Genomic DNA, 16,182 nt, shown 5'->3' on the forward strand with positions numbered 1-16,182 from the left:
ACGTTTTGCTGTTTGGTGAGATTAACTATAGGTAACAAAATGGAAAATACGTGAGCCTGGAGCTGTCAGAGAAGAGGCTGGAAAATCAGCGTCAGGGAGAAAGCTCACAAAGTTTTATGCTTATCGTCTGTCCACAGAAATAGAAATATATATCCTTCTATCTCTACTTTTCCTGCCTGTTTTTCCCCCATCTATTATACATGGAAGTGCTCACTGCTTAATTGAGCCCTAGTACGAGCTTGGTGGCAGCATGCAACGGGATGTGATCACATCCCCCAGTCCCGCAACCCCCACACAACCTCTTAACCTCCCTCTCAGGAGACTAGACTGCTGAGAGTTCACAGCTATGAAGTCTGAAGAGCCAAAGCAAGAGCATCCTCTTTGCCAGGGAGTCACGATTCCCCTGTTTGGTCTGATCTAGGGGTCATCGTCCATCAAACCTCAGCAGAAGGCTTTTACCTCAAGGGGTATTGTGAGTACTGAGTTGCTTTTACATCTCAGTCACTCTCCCTGAGATGACTTTTGTCAGTTTGGTTGTTTGTTTTAGTGGTGATGTTTTTAAATTGAAGCCTGTGTGCCCAGAAGGCACATAAAATAAGAGGCTTTTAAAAGCCAGAGGATAAATAAAACACAACCTTGAATAAACAACAGGCTTTTGTCCTAATTTCCTTCCATTCCTTAATGGATGCTGATAAACTATCTGAACTTCTCAGTGTATTAATGCCACAATGACAGTAATATGAAACTCACAACCTCACAATAGCAATGATTTGACCAAATCGTTAGCTTTTAGACAAGCAATTGTTTCGTTCAAAGTGGTTTGTAGGCTATTGTGGTCTTACCAGGCTGCTCCTTTCTCTATCCCATCATAGACTATCTCAGTGAGATGCATTTATCAAAGAAAACTGCTAGACCAGGGGTCCTCAAACTACGGCCCGCAGGCCAGATACAACCCCCCAGGGTCCTCAATCCAGCCCCCCGTATTTACAGAACACATACACACACACACACACCCCGCTGGGGGTTGGGGGGGGGTAACCAAGCAGCCGCAGATGACTGCCTGCCACTTCATCCGCACGCCGGCCCCCTGGTGAAAAAGTTTGAGGACCCCTGTGCTAGACCCACTCAGGGCTAATACATTCCATAGAAAAAAAGATCTTGTTTGATCAGGTAAGAACATGTACATCATGTTTCATTACTGACTTTATACTCACTGCTCTGTTACTAAATAATACTGCTTATTTTCTGGATCAAAACCTTTCTTGCTATATAAGACTACAGCTAACAGAAGTATCAATACTTTTTGTTGCTTTTATTTCCTATGCAGAGCAGCAATGAAGTAAAGACTTACTGTTTTCAGGACTGAGGAACATGCTTCTGAGTCAAGTAAGAGAACTGGAGGAACATGCCAAGGAGACTTCTTTGGGAAGCAGATTCACAGCAGGTTAAGCGTAGTCCATGTTGCTGCTTTTGTCAGCTGGTACTTCAGCTGTGCTTATTCCAGAGGACCCAGCTGGTCCCCGTTTTGCTACCTGAGGTGTGAAGAAGAGTTCTGAGCACACACTGAGCTGAGACCTTCACCCAACAGCAGAGATCATAACAACGATAGGAACCACAGGCTAGTTATAATGATGACATTAAGCTCCGTGTTTTCCTAGAGCCTCTTGGTGACCGTTCCAACACATCACACACTGTGGTAAGCATCCCTGTCACCTTTTTCACCTTCATCATCCTGCACCAGTGTATCTGCAAAAGTATCACCGCAGCTCCATTTGTGCCCGTTGTCCTCTACAGTTACTTCCACCATGACAGCCTTGCCTATATTGTTTCTGGTCATTCAGTGCTCACACCAGCCCATCCTGGAAGACTGTGGTTAATTCCTTCCATTACCCAGGTTTGTGTATTTAAGTATTTTATACAGTGAGGGTGGTGAGACACTGGAGCAGGTTGCGCAGAGAGGTTGTAGATGCCCCATCCCTGGAAACATTCAAGGCCAGGTTGGATGGGGCTCTGAGCAACCTGATCTAGTTGAAGGTGTCCCTGCTTATTGCAGGGGGGCTGGACTAGATGACCTTCTAGGTCCCTTCCAATCCAAACTGTTCTATGATTACCAATACTCTAATATTTAATACTCTAAATACTAATATTTAGCTGCTAGGGCTAAATAAATGCCAAGACCTCCATTTAAGTGCGAGAACTGCTCCTACACAAGCTTCTTGCAATATTTCACTGGCACGGTAAGTAAAAAGACACCTTTTTAGCACTTCAGTTCAGTGGGGATTGGAGGCTGAGCCCAGGATTTCTGCTTCCAGCATCTACAATCTGTGAGTCCAGTCACCCCATTTATGCTCTAGATTCTTTACCAAGGGCAAGTCAAAACAGCCTGAACACCCACCCAGCGTTTTGTTTTGAGAATGTTCCCAGGGCAAGTCACACCCAATTCATTTTTCTTTCTGAAAGTCTTGAAACAAAACAGTCTATGCTCGGTAACATAAACACACACGTAGAGAACACAGCCAGAAATAGGCAGCAAGCAAAACACATTTACAGAAAAATACAAATTTGGGCAAGTCTAGCCACAGACAGCATTCATTGTGTGTGTGTATGCACTTAAAGTTTATTGTTTGGCAATGGGCTACATGGTAGAAAAATTGTTTCTCCTCTGTATCGATCCATTCACTTTTGTTTATTTCAGGACGTGTGTAACTTTTACCAAAGGGTGGTGATAATTTCCACAACCAGGTTTAACTTTGCTTCAGAAACAAGCAGAACATTAAAACAGGCCAATTCATAAAACCACATTAAAATATTGCACATAAAATGGCTACACATCCAGGAATGAAAGCTGAGAATTCAGAGACAAATGGAAAGCACAATAATTTGTTACAAGAGGAGCAGATGAACATCATCCTAAATAGCAGTAATATTTTTCCACCTACTGCTTTTTCCTAAAGGATTTTTTTTGCATATAGCAAGAAAAGAAACCAGACCTTACATCATCAGAAACTCAATCTTTGATCATCCATATGAGAATCAAGAAGGGTAGGGATTCAGGTATCGAATAGAAGACAATGTGGGTTTCTTAAACTCTGAGTTTAGAGAACACAAAGGAGAGGATCTCAGCTTCTGCAATGTAAGACAGGCTGAAAAAAAGAGATTTGTAATCTAAAATGACTATATATTTCAATCATGAAGGCAAATTAATGTTCCCATATGCTCAGGATTGACCCAGAACCAAAAGAAATGGGAATTGAGCCTTCCCCTTCCAGTCACAAGCCTTTTCTCTTTTATCCCTACAAGCATCTCAGACATTGCAGCGTGCCCTCAGTTCATCCTTGGGAGCTGATGGCACACAGCACAGCACAGGGCTAGGTCTGTGAGCAGCAAGCCTGGCTATGTTATGATGAATTCTCTCAGTTATTAGGATTTGGAGAAAAATATTGTTCATGGGCTACATAAACAATTTTAATTGGCTCAGGCACCCAAAATGTGCTTTTTTTGTTTGGCTGCCAAAGTTGCTTTCTCGCTTGCTAATTATGTTTCGCTTTAGCTTTCAGCAAAAACAGGAAATAAAGCATCCATTACTCGAATGACAACTTTTCAACAAGCCAACATTTCAACATCCATTGTGTAATTTCCGACCTAGAGCCAGCTAGGAGCTAAGTGCCTTTAGAACTGTATATCCCCTCTTACAAGGGCCTTATTGGCCCCCTGTGCACCGAAATAACAGAACACAGTTTATGAGGCTGAAACACAGGCCAGAAACATTTGCTGCTGCTACCCACTGCCCGAAGAACTCCCTCCATAAGACAAAATTTCATGAATCCTGCAGCAGAACATCTCAAGAGGCTTTTTGCTTTCTCCCCTGGGCTGGCCTGGCAGCCACCTCCTGCGTCGTTCTCTGACTGACACCCATTTTCATGGCGTTTCTTTTCCGCCTCCCATACTCAGTAACAGGTTTCTTCTTCCAGCAAAGAAAGCTGGTAGCTCAAGTCAGTGCGGTAGGTGTTCAATATTCACCTGCTCTGGTGCAGAAAATAAATGACGGAGGGAAGCTGGGAACCATCACCCATGTGCTGGGCAGCCACTGGCTTTATTGAGCCATCAGTCCAACTCACTGGCTCATGATCTTCACAAATGTATTCAAACCAGTTCTTTGTGTCCTCGAGGAAAATTCAATATTTTAAATTAAATTACCATCATCCAGATTAGTGGACACAGAAAATTATACAAACAAAGCATCTTCAAAACTGTGATTACAGATGTAGTTTTTCTTAAGTAAACTCTCCAACATAAATGCTGTGAGTGTGGCTAGGATATCTAAAATCAAACTGGCAAGATTGTAGAAAAAGATTAAAACATAACCTCTCCTCTCATATATGAAAATAGGATGGTTCCAACCCAAGCATCAGCAGAAGAGGGTTGGACTGAGGAGTGCATGTTACATCTCTGTTTCTTTAGTGCTGATATTAATTCTGTGCTCTGATTTGTGGTGGCGTTGTTTTTTTTTTTTAACAAGACTTGTGAGTTAGATTTTTACCCCCCTGAGATGCCCTGCCTTTTGTGGTTTCAAAACATAGTACCAAAACCAGCTAGAATAGATGCTGCCTACCATTTCACAGTTTGTGTGTGGAGGAAGAGCTCTTATTCCTCTTGCTCAGCCAGCTGAGCTGTAATTGGAAAAGCAAGCAACAGGTATATACCACGTTGTGAGGGTGAATGAGGATGCCCTTTAAATTACCTATAAAACCCTTTGATTCAAACTGCTGATGTTGCCATAGGCAATTTGCTAAGCTTATTGATCATCTTCTGTTTAAATTAAAGTTTGATGTCCTGGAACAGGCTATTCAGCACAGAGAGCTAATGGGATGGGATGAGATACAGGGAGCAAGAGAAACACATGCACAAGGGGAAATGAATTGTGGTCAAAAAGGAAAAAATAAAACAAAACTGAGGGTATATGCTGAATAGGTTCCACAGGTCAGTTAGCAATAAATATCGTGGTGATAAAACAATCCACCGTGGTCTGGTGTGGGTATTGAAGGTAGGGGTTTTGCTGTGTAATTAAAGGAAAACGGGCAGCTTGCTAGAAAACTAAAATTTCAGAGAAAGGAGGTGAAAAAGAGAGTGTTAAGATTTATTATAAATGTATGCATACAATCTTAGTGATTTCTGCCAAAATTCAAGCTCCCCCAAGTTTTTGGTAAGCTGGGTTTGATGTGAGCAAGTATAGGCAAGAGGTGATAAGCTTCAGGTAAATGTTGGCCAAGGCAGCTCGGAAGAGACTGTCCCTAACAGCACCCCTCCGGCTGCCTGTCTGTCTCTCCATCTGTCAGCCAATCATACAATCATTCAAACTCAATCAAAATAAAAGCTTTAGAAGAAAGAAAAGTCAGGCTTTCATAAAGAATGAAATGTACCTTGCTGGAGCTGTACCCAGCAGGACTGAGGGGTTTTTTCCCCATGAAAATCTAGCTTGATTTCCTGGTCTTAGACTGATTTTCAAACTTTTAAATATTTTCATTGCACAAGACCACATTTGTCCTGACATTAATGAAATAGATGCACTTGCAGAAAGAATATAAAGATAAATTATATATTTAAGTTACCAAAGGTGTAATGGAGAACACAGTTAAACTGACTTTAAACTCGTAGACTGTAAAATCAATCTTCATATAGAAGAACTGAATCCTGCAGAGCTGTTGAGCAGGGGACCACTTGGCAGAATGGTTTGGGAAGTCTTTCCAAACTAGGATTTCCCTCTGAGCCATAGCAGAAGCATTGCAGTAGGGCTGGGGCTGTACAGTGTGTGTACATGGATGAAGACGTTTTATTCCTTACCCAAGAGGCAGGAGGACAGCAGCTCCTACTAAGGTTGTAAGTGTGAGCTAGGTCTCTATGAAAGCCCAGGTATTGCTTGTGGAATTTAGAAACCCAATTTTCACATGCTGGGGAGCAGTTGGTGAAGCTGGAGTCCTGGGAAGAGTGCATGGAAGAAATGGCAGAAGCACTGAAAGGAAACCCAGATATCCAGACCTTCTGAGAAGCCCAGCATGGACTGCATGGCACAGAAAGATGGTTTTACAGTCTCCGTTGCATTTTGCATTGCTGTGGGGTCCAGACTTGCCCTCACGACAATTTTAGTCACCTTCGTATTTGGCGATAGAGGAACATCTCTCCTGCTTCCAGGCAGTCCCAGGAGTAGCTCCCGTTGTTGCAAAGTGAGGGTTAAGAAAGGAATTGTCTGATCCTGAGGCTTGAGTTACAGCAGCAAACAAGCAGCAATCCCACACTGCATTTCATTTGGCTTGGAAAGCAACAGAAACACAAGGAGGGAAGAAACTTGGTGCGAGGTTATAAAGATACAAAGACTTGTGACAACAGCGATATATCCTACTTGCCTTCACCTACAGTAGTGAAAGTAAGAGGCAGAGGTTTACCAGGAAAGCATAGTGGAAATAAGAAATATAAGCTATTGGCTCCCACATCACACTAAATCGCTTCGTTCATGGTCCACCTCTGCTCCTATGGCCCCTGGAACAAAGTACTTGGTCAATCCATACCTCAGTTTACTGCTTTGTTTCCGTTCTCTATAAATACAGAAAACTGTGAGATTTAAATCATTAACCCTTCTTTGCTGCAAGAAATCGGAGAAACACAGGGGCAAATATTTCATCCATCTTCTGATACAGGTCCAAGAAGCCTGAATGACCCAACCGCAGCCTAAGCCCTAGCCTGCAGATGTTTTACAGCCATCAAACCTTCACTGCTGATGTATGTCGGCCGGTACCCAGCAAGCCATGGTGCCCGGGAAGAGCTATCGCAGGAAGCCATCTGTGCAAAGGCAGCCTTTGCAGGAAGCCCGGCCAGGCCAGCAGCCATTTTTTATTATTATTTCTCTCCCTGACAGTTTTCTCCTTGACACTTTCCCTAAACGACGCTGGGGAGGAAGTAAGTTGTCAATTGAAAATCGTCACTTATTATTAGCCGTGGAATGCAAAGTACTTTAGTTAAGAAACCGATGCGTAGCGGATTTGCATTTATTTCCTGTAGGTGCAGTTAGCAGGAAATCCATTTGAAACAGTAATAATTAGGAAACTACAGTGGGCACTTTTAGAATCATACAATCATTTAGGTTGGAAAAGACCTTTAAGATCATTGAGTCTGACCATCCAACTTTTCCTGAGTAATTTTTCTGTGTTCTGGTGAATTCTCAAAACCACAGAAGGGTTAGAAAGGCTGAAAAGAATAGGAAGAAAAAAAAAAAAAAGAAATCAATTAGTTAACAAAGTCTGATAAAAACTTTAAATGAGGCCCAGAAAAGCAATAGTGCAGAGTCTACCCATAGGATCTCAGTGGACACTCTCCTAAGCAAGCAAAGCCCACCTCACCTTCCAAATTAAAATTGTGTCTTTTCCATGGCTAAATAATGACAGAAATGGCCATTAATCTACAACACCCACAGGGTGGTGGGGAGAAAATGCAGAAAATTATGCTGAGATGGCAAACTATCATATTGTTCATAACCGTCATTGCAATATTAAGGGATTTATCCCACCTTGGAAATACTTTTCCTCTGCCCAGGCCACTGGTGATGTAATTATATTTCCTATTATGCAAAATAACCAAAATATCTTTAGAATATTGGTCACAGACTGTAAGCCTATGTTACAGACTTGGGCTGGCTCAGAGGCAGAAGCAGAAATGATGCCCCATCAGCACGGCAATGCTGGCAAAAGCTCCTAGCACAGAGTAACTCATCCTAGAAAAATCACACTTTTGCCTGTTTCACCTCAGCAAGGCTGCAAGAAACTCCGTAAGATGCTTAAGATTTAAGCTCTGGCTACAAAATCAGTATTTTGCTGGTACACTGTAACAGCATGGGCAAATATTCCCCACTTAGGTCTGTCCCAAGCTTCCTACTCAGCAGGTAGTAAAGGAAATAGGAAATCAGACATCAGGAAGGCAGTGAAGAAATCTGAGCCTAAAGGGGGATCTCCCAAAGCAGCGATCTCCCAAAGCAGCGATCCCTCCAGTAAACAGGAACGTTGGGGATCTTCCTGCCCTGCAACAGCCCTCACAGCCCTTGCAGGCTGCAGAATAACTCAGCTGCAGGGGCGGCAGAGGGGGAGAAATTGTGCAATAAGCTCTATCGGCGCTGAAATGAGGAAGGAAATAATGTGTTAAATGATTTAATTTTCTAAGTTCGCTTTGTTCCTTACAGATAGACATAGAATCGGAGCTGATTACAGTGCCTTGTTTTGATTAACAGAGAGAGATCTAAGACAGAGAAATTTCTATCAGTTTCAAAGGGTTTCCACATCTTGTATTTCATTTTCGTAGTGGGGTCAGGAATTCAAAGGACATTTATCTTTCATTCTTTACAGCTAAAAAATTATTCTCAATGATGCTAGTTTAATGCTCGTCAACTCCACTGACCTTACATTTTCTATACTTCAGTGGAATTACTGCAGATTTACACCAGTGGAAGCAGGTACACTTTATCTGACGCTAAATGAATTTACAAGCTTTAAGTACTCTGTGCATGCTTGTTCCACTCTCGGGAGTTAGATGGAATTTATAGGTAATCAATTATTTTAGTTGTGTTTCAGCTTTACATATTCCATCAGTCAGGTTTACCGTGCAGTGCAGCCAGAATTTGGAAGTTAATGGGCCAAGTGCAGTCTCAGATGCACCCTGGGATGCTGTTGAGATCTGGTTCCCCCCCAGACCATCACTCCTTCTGCCAGTGCCTGACAAATCCGAGCACCTCTGTACTGCCGCGGGAGATTAAAGCAACATTTCTTTTGTACTACCCAGTAATCTTTATGCTTGGTGGTAAAGTTAATGTACGGTATTGTCATTCAACTCATTTCACACCGGCTGCCAAAAAGCCTTCAGAGCACAATGAGGTTCTGTTGCTACCAGCCTGGAGCAGATCTGAGCCAGCAATCTAGAGGTAAAAGCAATGCACACCCATCCGTTCCACAGTTTCAGAGGATATGCAGCGCAGAAAGCAAGTGCTGGAGAGCAAACACAATCACCATCACTTCTAAATGAATCATTAAAAAGAATCTAGGATCCCTGACGCTCATGCCTGTCGTAACTACTAGAAAGCACCTCCACCCCCCGAAGTCTCTAATTCTCAGGAACTGCAACTCTCTTGAGGCTTGGCGAAAGGGGAAACAGGGGAGAAATGTATATTAGACAACTCTGTTCTTTAGTGAATGTGTTCCTTTTAATAAGGAATGAAGACGGGCTCACAGAGCCTATTAGTTGTTCCACACACATTCATTGGGAAGGGGAATTAGTTTCTGGCTAGCACACAGCTGCTGAGTAATACAAAGGAACGACTCCTTTAATCTTCTGCAGCAGTATAGCGGTGTCCAGGCTTGTCAGAAGCTGCAGGAGGAGTGATGGCCTTGCTGCTGACAGCCTCCTAATTGGGTAGTAGAAAGCAGCTCTAAAGGATGTGTTTGTGCCAACAAGTGTGGCTTGACATCAAGAGAGATCTGCTGAGGAACAGAGGGGGGGAGTGCAGCAGTACCGCAGTGCTGGATGCTGGCTGAGCCTAGGAGGGCTTGGCTTTCACAGCCAGCAGAGCTTGATAACACTGAGGTTACCTGTAGCTGGTGGAAAGCTGTGGCCGAGAAGATGTCTGACCGGAGACAGAAGCAATTGGAAACGGATGGCCTGGCTGCTTTGCCAGAAAGAGGTCTCTGTCCTGGCAGTGGCACTTGAACTCACAATTTGCCTTGAAGATGGGAGATGCAAGAGCTGCAACCACTGGAAATCATATACCCACCATGGGTTTGTCCACTGGGCCTCCAGTTCTCTCGCTCTGTACCGCATAACCACCAGTGCTCCCAGTGCTACCTGCTGAGTCAGCAGCCTTGATCCACCAGGACCTCCTGTGTCAGCTCCTGCTTCTTCAAAGACACTACAAGGCAGCGGCAGAGCCGACAGCAAATTCATGCTGGAAAACAGAGGCAACTTTCTAATACTGCCTTCACTTAAATATAAACAGGAGATGCTGAGTTGTCTGAGTGACCAAGTCGGTTGAGGCCACCTGATATGTATGTGGCATGAGTTACCATACCTGGGTGTCACTGTGCTTAGGTAACTCTAGAACTGAGTCAAAGGGGAATTCAAACCACACTTTAATCTGAAAACAGTCATCCCCTGTGGCTGTGGAATTAAATGCCTGCTCTAAATATAAATAAAGGCTGCAGAACTCACTGCCTGAAATATCTGGAGGGCAAGCTGTAGCACAGGCAGGATGAGAGAGACACCTGGTCTCAGGTGGAGGTTCTGACTGGAGCAGAAAATGCAGGCAAGCCTCTCCAGGCTTCTTCAGGCTTTGCTGTTGTTCCTGCTGACCAGGAAGAGAAGCTGCAGCTCTGTGGTGATAATTTAGGTAGGTGACATCAGCGTCTAAAGATCCCCCAAAGGGCTAAGAAACTAGAAAGGAGAGCTCCAGGGAAGGGTGCACTCCAGAGTAAATTGTCTGTTGTTCTTCTGGGCGCATTTCCAAACTGCAAATGGCCCTGGCTGTGCTTCCAGTGGCACCGAGTCCGTACAGAGCTTCTGTTGGTAACAGCAGAGCAGCAAAAATCAGCAACGGATGGTGGTGACCAGATGGGGTGGGAAAGTACTGGACACCCTGCCAGCAAGCCTCTCTGCATCCCAGCTCTCCTCCTTTGGCAGGCACCTGACTTCTCCACGTCCTGCCAGAGCAAGGCGATGGCACGTCTGATAGCTGCGGAGGTGCTCCAGAGGTGAACCGGGCGCTTCAGAGCCATCGCTGGTGCAGAGAGCAAGGAGGCAGGACAACAGGCAGCTGCCAGCAGCGGATTACCCCCTGGGTTGCATGCTGCAAAGACAAAAGGATCACACCAGGATAATTTCAACCCTCCTGGCCAAGGTCATAAAGGGCTGTAAAGATTATATATTTCAAAAAACTGTGTCAGGATTAGTGACTACTCCAAGAAATGAAAGTTTGATAGGGCCATTGTAAAGAGGAGATGTAGTAACACTGTGGAAAGATACCAGTGGTGTTGCAACCAACACTGTTTTCTCATTTAAACGATTCTTACCTGCTGCCTTGTGTGCATGGAGAGGAAGCCAGACAATCCATATCCATAGCATTTAGAGGCAGCTAATAATTTGGTCAGTGGTGGAGTGCAGCATGTTTTACTAACATCTGTGGTAACTGGAAATTTACCCATCCAATTTTCTCCTCTACCCCAGCCACAAAGGGAGATTACTGCAATTATTTTTCAGACAGAAATAAGGCTGATGTTTACCATTATCTCCCTGCTAACCCTCTTCTCATGACTACATTATGCAACGTAATTGTAAAGCCACCTCAGCTCACTGGGGTTGTTATTAAATGCACTCTGCTTCTTTTTTCCCAAGGTCAAAGTTAATAATTAGGTAGCTGGTATGCCAGTGACAGAACCTTGTTACGTAGAAAAAAAAGAAGCGATTTAAAGGATTCATCAGACATGCCCAAGTGATGAAATTTCTGTGGAGCATCAGATCTGCTGAAGGTGAGCTAGTGAAGAAAGGTGAATCAGTGAATCCGAAGTGGTCCAGCATGCCAGCCTATGGATGAAGCCTGAGCAGACTCACAGTATGAAGCACATCAGATGAATTTCTATAGGGAATGTGGGAAAGTGAGTGATGAGATTTGAAGCTGAGCTCCAGCTTCCGAAATGGAGAGATGAACACGGCTCCTCTACGCTGAAGTTTTTATTTGAGCTGGTATAACAATGGTGAATTGAACTGTTTGGTTTTCTTCTGGCCTTTTTTTCCTCAAAGCACCATGGTACTTGCACACAAAGTGTAAGCACATTATAGAGTCCCCAGGCCATGTATTTCTGGGGCTACGCATGTGCATTGGGTTGGGACAGCCATTCAGCAGGAGCTGTCACTGCTTCCGTGGCCAGTCAATGGTACATCCAGCAATGCCAGACAAACGCGGTGACTTGCCTGGTTGAAGTTCAGCAGCTGGAAAAGAAGGACACAGTCAGGAAAAGAGAAACCGAGGCACAAAGTTTTGCCCAAGTGAGTTCTCTATGCGGTGGCAAAGCGGGAAGCAAAACTCATCCATCTGCTGCCCGTTAGACCACTCTGCCTCCTCGGTGGCACCAGGATGGTCAGCCAGGTGACACCAGACTTCCTCATTAGAACTACCTCCTATTACATTTAATTTGCTTTATTGCATTTTAAAATCCCAGAAGGAATTAAAAGCAGAAATAACAACATTTAACATTACATAGGGAAACAAGAGGACTGATGTATTCCTGGAATGATGTTAGACTTTTTGGTAGTGTTGCCAGCTAGTGCCAAGGTGACATCTACCTGGTGACTCTCTCAGGTGGTAACATGAAATAGTGTGTCAGCTAGAGCCAGTGGTAACCTTGAAAAGCTACTTATGTTTGGGAAACAGCTTGGAAAGCAGCAAAAGATGAAACTGTATGATGTGCAAGTCTGTTATGTGTCTCTGTGTGTTTACAAATCTGCACACACACACACAGAAATGTATAATTATATACACATTCCATAGACACACACATACAAATGTGTGTGTATATCTAAATACATAAACATATAAATATATATATGTATACATATGTGTGTATGTATATATAAACAGGGGAGCCTGAGCTACAGTTCCTGGTTGGTCTATGACTCCCTCTGAAATTTTCCCTGTGGGAATTGCTTTCCCAGTCACCAGTTATTTTCTAAACTAAAAGTATTTGCGGGTCTAACTCAAAGCCCATTTTGGTTCAGATATGTCTCTCCTCTGATGTGTACCGGTCGCAATGAGATATTTAATACCAAAGTAAAAACTGTCCCCAGTACCAGTGGGGGTGATTCCCATGCATAAGCATAGGAGAGAGAACCTACCATGAAATAAAAGAAAAAATACTTGAAAGGACTATACTGTAGAGCAGTAGCCTTATGAAAACCATGACAGGGTAATTGGATCTGGCTTGTGTGCAAGGCAGCAAGGGCTCAATGGGAGCAAGGGGAATCAATAAAACGAGAAGAAATAGGGAGGGGGAATCTTTCACATTTTCGCAGTGAAATATCCCTTCATCTGACTGCCTGTAACTTACTTTTCATCATCTGTGGTGTGACCTGCAGCTGAAGACTTCTCCCAGCTATAAACAGAGTTGGATTGGTTGGGTTTTTTTTTTCATGTTTGTTGCTTGTTGAAGAAAATAAGGCAAAACAAACCAAAACTTTCCAACTGCTCAAACTTCTTTATGCAGCAGACTTCTTATCTCATGTCTGGACCTCACAATCCAAGAGCAAACCTCACCCTGAGTGTGGTTTTTATTGTTCTGGTTTGTTTTCTTCCAGTTCAAAGGAAAGGTTAACCCCCAAAAAGAGAAGTGTGTCCTTGGTCAGGAGTCTTTAAGTCCTCTGAATCACACTTTACCAACAGCCTGCAAAGTACATTCAAGTTAGTGCATGTGGTCATCACTCAAGGAAAACTCCTTATCCTTGCTATCACCACTTCTGTCCTCCGGGAGGTTAGAAAACATGCTAGCTACAAGAATGATGCAGAGGTTTCAATATGAAAAAAAACAAAACAGCACTTGTGGAGGCTGCACAGACCAGGACAGAAATTATGGACTAAAAAAGAACTTTCCAGATCCATGAAAAGGCAATAAATACTTTTTTTTTCTCCTTTAAATTATGTGGTGCCTTTCATGCCATTAACATTATTACATAGTGGTGATATGAGTAACTATTGATACGGCACTGATTCTCTGGTGGCATAGTCAAATGTCCTCAGCAGCAGCCTGTTTATATCCTCTTCAAGTATTCTGTTTTCTTTAGCAGAGACCAAGGTCCCAATTTGTTCTTCAGTGTCAAAACTGTGTTCAAAAAACCCAAACGAACCCAAACTTTCCACTTCTTTAGAGCATCACCCAAAGGGCTGGCATGTCAAAGCTTCAGTCCAGCATGTGGTGGGAAGGAGGAGTATTCTTCCATTTTGCAAATGGATAAATTGAGGTATGGAGAGGAGCAGTGATTAACACCGAACGGTGGGTCAGTGGCAGAACATAGCCCAAATTACAGAAATCCTTATTCCTTTTTGCCACCTTCCATTTTAATCGTTCACCTTTAGTCACGGTCTTGACTTTTCTGTTCCACAGAAAGCATTAACAGAAAATCTAGGCCACCATCACTGAGATTTAATTCTTCTATCTATGCAGAGAGTTCAGTCTTCATAAACTGCATTTTAGGCAACTGGAATTACTGGCTGTTAACGGGCAGCAAAGTTAATCTTACTGAACACAGACTTTTCTAAATGAGGGTGACCTGAAATAGTTCAGTAGTATCCATAAGCTCTAGGGGGAATAAAGCGAGGATATACTAAACGAATAAAGGTAGGAGCAACCGGAGACTGCGTGGTGAAGATGATGATGATACTGTGGCCTTCCAAAACCAAGATGAAAATACTTGCGGAGTCCAAGAGAGGAAGTTTCTTTGAAAACAGGCACGTTGAACTATTTCTTTAGATTCCACCACTCATAGAAGTGATGCGGTTATACATCAAATGTTCTTACTGAGAAATATCTAGAAAAGTCCAGCTGACTTATTCATGGCATGTTATTCCAAGCACTGAATGCTAAATGCAGTTGCTAACAGCAGATTTGATCTCAGCCATGCTCCAAGAATCAGTCTATAGCATGATCATTATTAATAAAAGTTAATTGAAACCAAAACTCATCCCTCAGGACTTTCAATCAATGAACACAAAAAAAAGCTGCACTAAAAAGCACTGGAAAATACAGCTTCACAGAGAAAGGGACAATGGAAAGAAAAGCTCTCACTAAAAATAGTGCTAGTCTTTTTGTCCCTGTGCAGGAAATGTCGGCACCACCAATTCTAGCGCTGAATAACGCTTTGTCTTTGGGAACGTTATTCAGCGGGAGGCAAAAGTAAATCAACAGCCAATTCTGCTGAGGGAAGTAAACATTTGCAGATGGGAAAATTGAGGTGAAGAGCTATTAAGGGACTCGCTAAAGATGAAAAAATGAATTCACTCTTGGTTACTGGTCATCTGTTCTGATGGGACAGAAGAGCCCTCAGCTGGAAATGCCAAATTTCATTGTCCAGAGCAAGAGCTTTTATATGTAAACCGAATAACTGAAAATGGAATTGTCCCAAAAAACTATATGTCTTTGTTCCTCAAAGGTATTAGAAGATGTAAGTCTTAGTTAGCATGCTGAGGATCTTCTTGCTGGGCTTTTCACTGCAAACCCAGTGGGGACTGGCACTAAATGCCAGCAAAGAAATGTGAAAAAAGGTGCTTCCAGAAATGCCACTGGGGCAAAACACCCCCCAGCAGTTCAGTGGACACCCATCAGCCCAGGACACTGCTTCTTGGCAGCTTCTGTTCACCTTCTGCCACACTAGCTCCTGCAAAGCTGTGTTTTGGTTTAGTTTGAAACCCAGCCCCACCCATGATGTTGCCTGGCGTCTTTGCTGTGTGGTTTGTTCAAGATACCCTGACAACTGTAACCCTCATGCCGCATTTTCTGATTACTCTGTCTAAGCAGATCGGGTTTGAGCGCTGTCCCATTAAGCATGGTGGAGCAACAGGTTTTTTACGTGATGTACCAGCAAATGGACTGCTTTTTTTCACTTTTCTTAGCTCATGACTTTGCCTAGCATCTCTCCAGAGGAAAGAGAGATGTAGCAATAGGACAAGGGGTAATGGCTTTCAACTGAAAGAGGGTGGATTTAGATTAGATGTTAGGAAGAAATTCTTCCCTGTGAGGGTGGCGAGGCGCTGGCCCAGCCTGGCCCAGAGCAGCTGTGGGTGCCCCATCCCTGGCAGTGCTCAGGGCCAGGCTGGACGGGGCTGGGAGCAGCCTGGGCTGGTGGGGGGTGTCCCTGCCGCTGGCAGGGGGGTGGAACGTGCTGATCTTTAAGGTCCCTTCCAACCCAAACCGTTCTATGATTCTATAAAAACAAGAAATAATCTTGCGGTTTATAATTACAATTATTTTAGACGAGGAGACAGGTGGCACCATAGAGTGACCCAGCACTACCACAAGTACCGTGCTTAAAGATCTGACTTTTTCTAGGAATGCCTGCTCTGGTTCTGACTGAAAAGGACAACAGTAAAACGCATACAAATTGTCCTCTTCA

The sequence above is a fragment of the Falco cherrug genome, chromosome 10 (assembly GCF_023634085.1).
Source record: "Falco cherrug isolate bFalChe1 chromosome 10, bFalChe1.pri, whole genome shotgun sequence".
Classification (NCBI taxonomy): domain Eukaryota; kingdom Metazoa; phylum Chordata; class Aves; order Falconiformes; family Falconidae; genus Falco; species Falco cherrug.